This window comes from Elephantulus edwardii, unplaced genomic scaffold (genome assembly GCF_000299155.1).
Source record: "Elephantulus edwardii isolate Elephantulus edwardi_28Jun2011 unplaced genomic scaffold, EleEdw1.0 scaffold00064, whole genome shotgun sequence".
In the NCBI taxonomy this organism is placed as follows: domain Eukaryota; kingdom Metazoa; phylum Chordata; class Mammalia; order Macroscelidea; family Macroscelididae; genus Elephantulus; species Elephantulus edwardii.
The window spans coordinates 14,744,298-14,754,934 of record NW_006399814.1 but is presented as its reverse complement, the minus strand read 5'-3'; the positions used below and the strand labels follow the sequence as shown (position 1 = coordinate 14,754,934).

Sequence of the window (10,637 nt, the reverse complement as noted above, 5' to 3'; positions counted from 1 at the left end):
AAAAGTTGCAAATAGAGATACCATTTGACCCAGCAATTCCACTACTGGGAATATACCCCAAAGAGACCATAACTGACATCCAAGCAGATAATGCACACCCATGTTTATTGTGGCTTTGTTCACAACAGCAAAGAGCTGGGAACAACCCAAGTGCCAATCAACAAACGAATGGATAGAGAAGCTATATGTGGTATATTCACACAATGGAATACTATGCAGCATTGAGAAACAAGGAACTCATGAAATATTAAGCAAAATGGGTGATCCTGGAGGATTATGCTGAGTAAAACATCTCAGTCACAAAAGGACAAATATTGCATAGGGACACTGTTGTAAAACACAACTGATCAGGGTTGAGGGGAGATGAAAAGAAGAGGAGGAATGATGTATATTGCACTGAAACATATGAGAGAGAACTGCTTAAAAGGGACATATGAATGGGTATTCTTGTCATTACAGGAGTCCAGAATGAAGGCTGCATAGTGAGTGGACTTGGAGAGAGAGGGATTGCATAACAATGTAAGAGTTTTTCTTTCTTTTCAAGAAGAAGAGTGAATTGGGGAGAGGGAGTGGGTAGGGAGAAATGGCAACAGTGAATGACTGGAAACCCTAAGTCTCTATAAACTTTCATTAAAATTAATTAAAAAAACAACCCAACACTATGGCATCAACTGTTGTGCAACACTCTATACAAAGAAGGGCAAGCACTTGACTAGATATTTGTTCAAAGGAGGCACACAGAAGTCAGCAAGCACATCAAAAGCAGCACATCATGAGTCATTATTCATTGCCATCAAGTTGGAACAGAGGCAGAGCTGACCCTCCACTGGGTTTTCAAAGCTATAAACATATGGGAAGAAACTGCCCATCTTTCTCCTGGGGAGTAGCTGGTGGGTCTGAACTGCCAAAAAGGCTAGCAGTGCAACCACCTACAGATGAGGCCACTAGAGTCATTGTTGTTGTGTGCTGTTGAGTGAGAACTGACCTCTAGCTGACCCTCCAATGGGTTTCCAGAGGCAGTAAATTGCACGGAAGGAGATTGCCTATCTTTCACCCACTGAAGATTTGGAGTGCAAAACTTCTTACCACTAGGCAATGCTAATCAACACCACAATGGAATACCACTTCCACTGACCCACTCTCTTTTGCACCATATTGGCTTTCATATGCTGTGATGCTAATGGCTAAGTCACCAGTTTTTAAAACACCAGATAGAATCACTGTGGTGCCAAGGGTATATTGTTCCAAACAGCTTCCCTAGACACTGACTGACTTTGCCATGTGGATGGGTAGAAATATGTGTATAAATATGTTATATAAAATGTTATGTATAATATGTTACATTGTATATATAGCCTATACACAAGAGAATTGGCTGATCTCACCATTAAATTGAGCTGATTCAGCAGCAAAATGAGAGAAATCTCACCACCAGCAAAGAAAAAGCAAGAGAATGCAATGCATCCTTTGGGGCCAGAAATTCTTGTACCAGTCAAACTAAATACCTGTGGGAGCAGCAGCCCAGTAGCCAGAGAACAAGAGACTTGACGTAAGGCAAAGCAGACCTTGGGACTGCTACACCACTGAATCAGAGCTAAGAGCCTTTTGCTCAAATTTGTTGGAGGACTGGGGGCTGGAGAGAGCCATAACCAACAGGAGTAAGGCCTTTATTACACTGGCCTAAAGCCCTGAGGCTCAAGGCTGAGGTACCCACAAGCACATTTCAGAGACTGTCTTGTTTCTGCTACTAACCTAAATTATAGCCTTTTAACTTCCTGAATATAGTTCCTTGTGGTCTGTGAGTATTGGATTTTGGATCCAGTAAAGCACTAAAATTGATGTTGGGAAGGTCAAAAGAGATGTGGGAAGATGTGTTTGGCTCCATGGGAGTTGGTTTTGTGCTATTGATGTTGCTGAGGGGACAGTTCCCCACTGTTGAGTTGGTAAAGTTCAGATATGGCCATCCCCACATGGCTCTTGCTCTTTTTGCAGTCACCTATGGTGGACATGTTTTAGTGGAGTTTCCAAATTTAAGCTAAGAAGAAAGGCAATCAGCTTCTGAAACTTATCCAATAAAAACTCATTGGATGACATAACGCTAGATATAACATAACGTCTGATATAACGCTAGACAAGTCCCTTCATTTTGTAAGGCATACACTATGGCTGCAACAGTGTGCTCAAACATGGCATCATGAAGATGATTTTATGTAAGACAGTGTTTCATTATGCTGTACCTAGTGTAACCATAAATCACACTTGACTCAGCAACAAACACCAAAAGACCTATACTGAAGATAATGAGTGTTTGCAAGGATGTAGATAAATTAGAACTCTCTTATGTTGTTGGTGGACTCATACAATGATGTAGCCATTGTGGAAAACAGGCTGTTGGTTCCTCACAAGGTTAGACATAGATTACCATATGACCCAGTCATTCCACACCTGGATATACACCTATCAGAACCAAAAACTGATTTTCAACATGCCCATATGTGTTCATAACAATACCGTCTACAACAGCCAAAAGGTAAAAACAACCAAAAGATTCATAACAGATGAATAAACCAAATGTGGAAAATACAATACATGCAATGGAATATTAGTCAGCCATAAAAAGCTATGAGCATTAATTCATCCATCCCACAATGAGAATGGAGCTAAACTATATACTAAGTGAAAGATCCTACACTAAAGGTCATATATTATATGAGTTCATTTATATGAAATATCCAAAATTGACAAATCCATAGATAAAGATAAGTGATTGTCAAGGGATAAAGGAAATTGGGGGAGACTGTAACTGGGTATGAGGTTTCCTTTTGGGCTTGTGAGAAACAGTGGCATGGGGCAATGTCTGATTTATTTTCACTTCATAAGGGGGTACTATCACCACCACCGCCACCAAGAGCACAAGACCAATTTAGCACTCTAAACCCTTCCCACCAATTCTGGCATTGACCATCCCTCCCACAGCATGCTCTACTTCTCTACTGGATTTGAAGTTTTGCTGCAATGGCCACACAGACCTCACAGACAGTACTGATGGAGTTCAGGGAAATAATGGCTTATAGTTCTGGCTCAAAACAACCTATCTCTGACTCTCAGTCTTTCAGGCTTGGCTCTGCCCTGCCTGGGCAAATGTTCCAAAGCTCTTTTAGCACTGCTGGTTAAAAGTGTCCAGCCTGAAGGTGCTAGGCTCTAGCTTCTTAGGTCAGCAAACCTAGCTCTCCAAGGCACCCATTAAAGCAGTCAGTCTACTGCCTGAAAGCAGCACCAGCAAGTCACTGCTCTATCTTACTCCAATCTGGCTTTACTATCCCTTTGGCTATAGCTGTCGCCTGGGTCAAGGAGTTGCAGGGCAGGGATCTCAGTTCCAAAAGATGTGTTCCACTTCTGGTTCTTTTTTTTTGAGAGAGAGTAATGCCTTCCTTTTTCTTCTCTGGGATGACTCATTGTGAGCTAGCAGAATGGCAAAAAACCCCTTTTCCACATTAACACTCTTCACATTTTATTTGTATCATTACACTACCTGGTGCACCACATGCCTTTTTTATGTTATTGGAAGCTAGGTAGTGCTTTTGCTGGGCTACAAACAGTTCACTTTTACATAATTCTTCCCATTCCTGTGGTAGGAGTTACAAAGACAATGGTTATAAGAGCCATATCAAGTAATTCACTGTCCCCTGGGGTGATGAAATTGTGTTGGAACTAGATAGATTGAATGGTTTCACTAAACTGTAAAATGTACTGAATGCCACCAATTGTACACTTAAATTGTTTCTTCTCAACACTCTTGGTACCAGCAGCAAGGAAATCAAAAGATGAATTTGCATTGGGAAAGTCATCTGTTAGGGACTTCTCCAGAGTACTGAAGAAACATGACGTCTGTCTGGAGACCAAGATGTGTGTGATCCATGCCATGGTCTTCACAATTGCTTTTTTTTTTTTTAATGCATCAGAGAGCTGGACAATGACTAGGGATGACAGAAAGAGAAATAGTGTCTTTGAGCTGTGGTACTGGAGAAGAGTATTGAATATACCATGGACTGCTAGGACAATAAACAGGTTCATTCTAGAGAGAGTGAAGCCCGTCTGCTCCTTGGAGGCAAGGATTCTGAAGCTTCATCTGAAATACTTTGGACATCTTGCAAAGAGGGACCAGTCCTTGGTGAAGGACATCATGCTTGGAAGGATGGATGGATGGATGGATGGATGGATGGATGGAAAAAGAGGGAGACCATCGATGAGATGGATGATACAATGACTGAAGTAATGAGGGTAGGTGTGTCAGAGACAATAGAGTTGGCCAGGATAGAGCACGTTTCAGGGCTATTGTGCATAAGGTCTCTATAATTTGCAAGTGACTCAACGGCACAAAACAACAAACAATAACCTCAACTAAAACAAATTGAAACACCACTGTTCAAGCATGTTTAAGTAAATCTCAGCTATTCTCCTGCTCCTAAATTCTGCCTCTGACTTAACTTCTATTTCAGCCTTCCCTTTGTTTTCTTCTTTCTGAAAACTTCAGATTTCACATTCCACATTCAACCATGCAAAATAAACTACACAAATTTCTCTGTTCCAGCCAAAAAGTAAAAACCAGTCTTGCTGGAAAATGAATGGAAATCTTTTAAGTTAATATCTAATTCATGTGGTCCATTTGAAAACAGGTGCAATTAAGAGAAGTTCACACTGAAAAAATTTTAATTGTTCATTGCTAGCATTACTCATTTCAGATATTTTTCACTCAATAACAGAGAGACATCTTTGGAAACCATTAATATTTATATTTTCAGCTTAATAAAGTAACAAGAGAGTTCTCGCTTCAAGTTGCACAGTAAAATGGCAAAGTTATTTGGAATCTAGGTCACTTAAAACTTTTTTATGCATACCCATATTTACTGCAGCTTTGTTCACAATAGCAAAGAGTTGGAAACAACCCAAGTGTCCATCAACAAACGAATGGCTAGAGAAGCTATGGTCTATTCACACAATGGAATACTATGCAACACTGAAAATTAAGGAATTGAAAATACACAACATCGCTTCTCGGCCTTTTGGCTAAGATCAAGTGTAAAAATACACAACATGAGTGACCCAGGAGGACATTATACTGAGTGAAATACCTCAGTCACAAAAGGACAAATACTGCAAAGTGCCACTGTTACAGAACAGGACTGATATGGGGGTTGGGGAAACTAAGAAAAGAGGGCATGGTCTACACGTCATTGAAACAGACGAGGGAGAGAAGTGCATAAAAGGAATATATGATTAGGTATTATTGACATGACAAGAGCCCAGAATAAGAGTTGCATAGTAAAAGTGGTCTGGGGGGGCAGGAGGCTGTGTAACAATGAAAGAATTAAAAAAAAAAAAAAGAACTGGGGGGTAGAGGGAGGGCAGGAAGGAAAGTGTGCAACAATGAATAAATGGAAATCCACGTTCTTTACAAACATTCATTAAAATCATAATAAAAAAATTTAAAAACCTTCCTTAAAGGCTATATATAATTAAGGTTTGATAATACATTGTAATTAGCCACATTAATAATTTAATTAATATTAGTTAATATTACTGAATTAATACTTTAATTACTAATAAAACTGCCTGTTGAGGCTGCGAGCAACGCGAGGCAAGATGGCGGCCACCAAGACGAACCAGCTGGAGACTTAGCGACCAAGACCCAGAGACCGAAAAGAGACACAAGAGAGGTGGGATCGCCGGCTAAGCTCAACGACACAGCCCAAGAGGAGGATAGAGACCGTATCCCAGGCCCCGTTTGCAAGGGGATGTGGAAGAGTAAGGAACAAATTCTCACCTTTTCTTCCAGAGGAATAAATCTCAGGACAAGACACTTAATGCAAGACTTAAGAATGTTAATTGCCTCATTCTAAAGCAGATACCAGAAAGGAGCATAAAAACAAGTTAATTGTGATTAATGAGGTCTGTGAAACGAAAAACTGCAATAAACGGATCTATTTTGAGGCCAAGAAGGAACAGGATCTTTATATGTGGCTTTCACATTCACCTCATGGGCCATCTGCCAAATTCCTTGTTCAAAATATTCGAACCCTAGCTGAACTGAAGATGACCGGAAACTGAAAGGTTCTTGGCCCCTTTTGTCTTTTGATCCTGCATTTGATGAACTGCCACGTCTTGCTTTGTTAAAAGAATTGTTTAATTCAGATCTTTTGTACACCACAGTTTCATCCCAAAAGTCAGCCATTTGTGGACCAGGTGTTAACTTTCACCATTCTAGATAATAGGAGATGGTTTTGGAACTTTCAGATTATAGAAGATGCTGCTCTTGTTGAAATGGGACCTCATTTTGTCTTAAATCTCATAAAGATTTTCCAAGGAAGCTTTGGAGGACCAAGTCTATATAAAAATCCTCACACTCAGTCACCAAACTTGCATCACCATATAATAAGATGCAACACAGGGGCAAAATACAAAGCAGCCAGTGAAAAGATGAACAGAAACTAAGAAAGAAAGAGCCAAAGACCATGCTTCCACATGACCCCAGTGCAAAAATTTTCTCTACGCCTGCTGAAGAGAAACCAGTAGAAATCGAAATGGGTAAAACCAGAGCAGAAGGTTGATTTGAAAGCAAGGAAGAAAAGAGTGTACAAACAGCAAGGAAAAATGAGGCAGAAGCAGGTGGGAATGCAAAATGACTCAGCTAGGAAACGGATATATAACTATGGTGTTTTTTCTTATTAAATTTAATTTGTATTCAGCATGTAAATACGTTTATAATCCAAACCTGCCTAATTAGTGTTTCATTGAAAAGATAGTTAAATGCCAAGGATTTTTTATAAAAACAAAAAACCACCAGACTGTTGAATTTATAGTACTAGCAAAGTATGTATGAATAACTGAATGAAAACCAATGTAATTTGTAAACTTACCCTCAAAAAACCAAATATAAAGAAACCCTTAATATTCTCTCTTTGTCTCAATTCTATTTCTGAATGGTTTTAAGGGGGGAAACTCATCAATAGTTAACAGCATTTTTGTGTACAATGTGTGTGTGCGAGATGACACCAGGAAAAAAATTTTACAAGCAGAAAAAGGTATGTCTTGCATCTAGGAGTTATTTTTACTTTGTGGATTAAGATATTTAAGAAGTCCTAACTAACTTTTTATGATAAAGAGCTCCAAGGGCCTAGTGTAGTTGCAAAGTTTAAACACACCTGCTGTGAGCATAGGAGCATTTTTGAGCTCTATACTCCCAATATTGTACTTCAAGATGGATCTAGAAATGGCTTTTCTAACTATGAAAGCAACCCCATTTGTCCTCACCTTTTCATCTCCGGAGTAGTATATCATATGATCATCTGATTCAAAATGCCCCATGCCATCTCAAGAACAGGTTTGAGGCCTTGAACACAAATGAGCAAAGACCACATGAGCTGTGGGAGGATATCAAAGGTATCATTCAAGAAGAGTGCAAACATTCTTTACAAAGACAGAAGAGGAAGAAAAGACCAAAATGGATGTCAGAAGAAACTCTGAACATTGCACTGGAGCGCAGAGAAGCCAAAGCACAAGGAAGAATTCAAGATACTAAAGAGCTGAACAGAAGATTTCAAAAGGCAGCGCGGGATGACAAAGTAAAATATTACAATGAAATGTGTAAGGAGTTGGAGTCAGAAAACCAAAAGGGTCGAACTCGCTCAGCATTTCTTAAGCTCAAGGAACTGAAGAACAAATTCAAACCTCAAGTTGCTATAATCACGGATGCTTTAGGCAGAATATTAAATGATCCAGGAGGTAGCAAAAAAAAAAAAAAATGGAAAGAATATGCTGAGTCATTGTATAGAAAGGAATTGGCAGACACAGAAGAATTTAATGAAACAACATATGAGCAAGAGCCTATGGTGATGAAGGAAGAAGTTCAAGCTGCTTTGAAGGAAATACCAAAAAATAAGGCCCAGGAATAGATGGTATACCAATTGACATATTTCAGCTAACAGATGCTGCCCTGGGCATGCTCACCAAGTTGTGTCAAGAAATCTGGAGAACAACCACTTGGCCAACTGCCTGGAAGAGACCTATATTTGTTCCCATTCCAAAGAAAGGTGACCCAACAGAGTGTGGAAACTATAGAACAATATCGTTGATTTCACATGCAAGCAAGATTCTGCTGAAGATTATCCAAAAACGACTGAAACAGCACATCAACGGAGAACTGCCAGAAGTCCAGGCTGGGTTTAGAAGGGGTTGTGGTACTAGGGATATTGTAGCTAATGTCAGATGGATATTGGCTGAAAGCAGGGAGTACCAGAGGAATGTCTATCTGTGCTTCACTGATTATGCAAAGGCGTTTGACTGTGTGGACCTTAACAAACTGTGGTTGACTCTGAGAAAAATGGGAATCCCAGAACACTTGATCATGCTAATGCAAAACTTATACTTGGACCAAGAGGCAGTTGTCAGAACAGAGCAAGGAAACACTGAATGATTCAAAATTGGGAAGGGTATATGCCAGGGATGTGTCCTGTCTCCATACCTTTTCAACCTGTATGCAGAACAGATCATCCAGGAGGCTGGGTTCTATGAGGAGAAATGTGGCATCAGGATTGGTGGAAGATCTGTCAACAATCTGCGTTATGCAGATGACACAACCCTGCTTGCTGAAACTGAGGAGGACCTGAAGCGCTTGCTGTTGAGGGTCAAGGACTGCAGCCTCCATTATGGATTGAGGCTCAATGTCAAGAAGACAAAGATTCTCACCACTGGGCCAATTGGCAGCATCAGGATGTATGGTGAAGAGATTGAGATTGTTCAAAGCTTTAGTTTGCTTGGCTCCACAATCAACACTCTTGGCACCAGCAGCCAGGAAATTAAAAGACGTATTGCGATGGGAAAGTCTGCTGTTAGGGACCTCTCTAATCAAGAGCAATGGTGTGTCTCTGGAGACTAAGGTGCATCTGGTACAGGCTATGGTCTTTGCAATCACTTGTTATGCGTCAGAGAGCTGGACAATGATCAGGGAGGACAGAAGGAGAATTGATGCCTTTGAGCTTTAGTGTTGGAGAAGAGTGCTGGCGGTGTCATGGACTACTAAGAAAACAGATACACCCTGGAGAGGGTTAAACCGGGCTGCTCCTTGGAGGCAAGGATTCTGAGACTTCGTCTGACATACTTTGGTCATGTTGTAAGGAGAGATCGGTCCTTGGAGAAAGACATCATGTTTGTGAGTGTGGAGGGCAGGTTCAGGAGGGGAAGGCCCTCTGGGAGATGGATTGATTTTGTGACTGGGGCAATCAGGATGAGTGAGTCAGAGACAGTGAGATTGGCACAGGACAGAGCAGAGTTTAGAGCTGTTGTATGTAGGGTCGCTATGAGTCGCAAGCGACTCTATGGCACATAACAACAACATACTCCCAATACTCAGGATAAGCACTCAGCTGAGTCAGTACAGACTCCTTGCTGTAAATAACACAGGAGATTAGGAGATTGCCTCTCATTCTCCAGAGGAGCCACTGGCACATTGAAACTACCAGAAAGACAACCAGCTCATAGTTGGCCCTCCAGTGGGTTTTCAGAGGCAGTAAATCACACAGGAGGAGATTGCCGGTCCTCTCCCACAGAGCAGCTGGTGGCCTTGAACTCAGCCACTAGAGCCCCCTCATCAGGATAGGAAACATTTTTAAAATCTGTACAAAAGCCCTCATATGTAGATAATGGCTGTTCAGCAGGATACTCCATACACTGGTAGTTTGAGAAGTTTTAAAACCACCTGCAAGGAGGCAGAGACAGAGGACTCCTCTCACTCCACACCAAGCAACCACTGTTACCTTAGTTTATGTGGTCTCAAAAATGCAACTGAAAAAATTGGGGGAGGGGGATAAAACTGGCAGAAAATATTTTTCTTTGACTTCTATAAGAGGTTTTAACATACAAAGGAAAGGCTATATTAAATACTGAAGATTTTTTAAATCTAATTAAATGGGCCAAATCAAAATGTGAATAAATTGATTCGTATAAACAAGCTAATGTGCTGAATTCACATAGTGAGTGTCAATCACGTTAAGGCAATAGAAATGGAATATGTTGCTTAATCTTTAGCCCTAACAAGGAATTATGTAGAGAAGGTAGAATCTCTTACACTTCTAAAGGGATCAAAGGTTTACAAAGTCTAGCCTTTGCACTCTTTCCCCTTTGTAGATAATCCTTTTAAAAGGTCATTAAAACGATCATTCATAAAAGATTCATTCACACAAAAGACTTATGCAGCTGACAGGAATTTATTCTTTAATTTATAAGAACACAGCACAGGGACTTGTCCACTTACAGCTGAAATTCTACCCAGGAGTTAAACTAATTTTTTTTTTTTAAGTCTTACATCAAAAATAAGATCCAATGAAAAGAAAAGTTTACCCAAGACGAAGGGGGATACTTTCAAAGCTCTTTCAAGAATTACCCCTTATTTAACTTTGGAAATAAAAAGAAGCTTAGTAAAAACAACAGAAGCTGTCTTTTACAAAAGGGACCCAGGAGTGTGCTCATCTCCAGGGGCTCTGCCTTCCGAAGTACTGCACTGCACTAGATTTCTAGATCTGACACGACAGAGCCTTCACTTAGCCCAAGGAGGTTCACAGTGGCAGTTCAGAGGCCTCGGG

At 40.5% G+C, this 10,637-nt stretch overlaps 1 pseudogene; it reads left to right on the top strand.

Moving 5' to 3' along the window:
- The first annotated feature begins 2,425 nt into the window (after positions 1–2,425).
- Positions 2,426–6,729, top strand: LOC102872293 (annotated as a pseudogene).
- Positions 6,730–10,637: the final 3,908 nt, after the last annotated feature.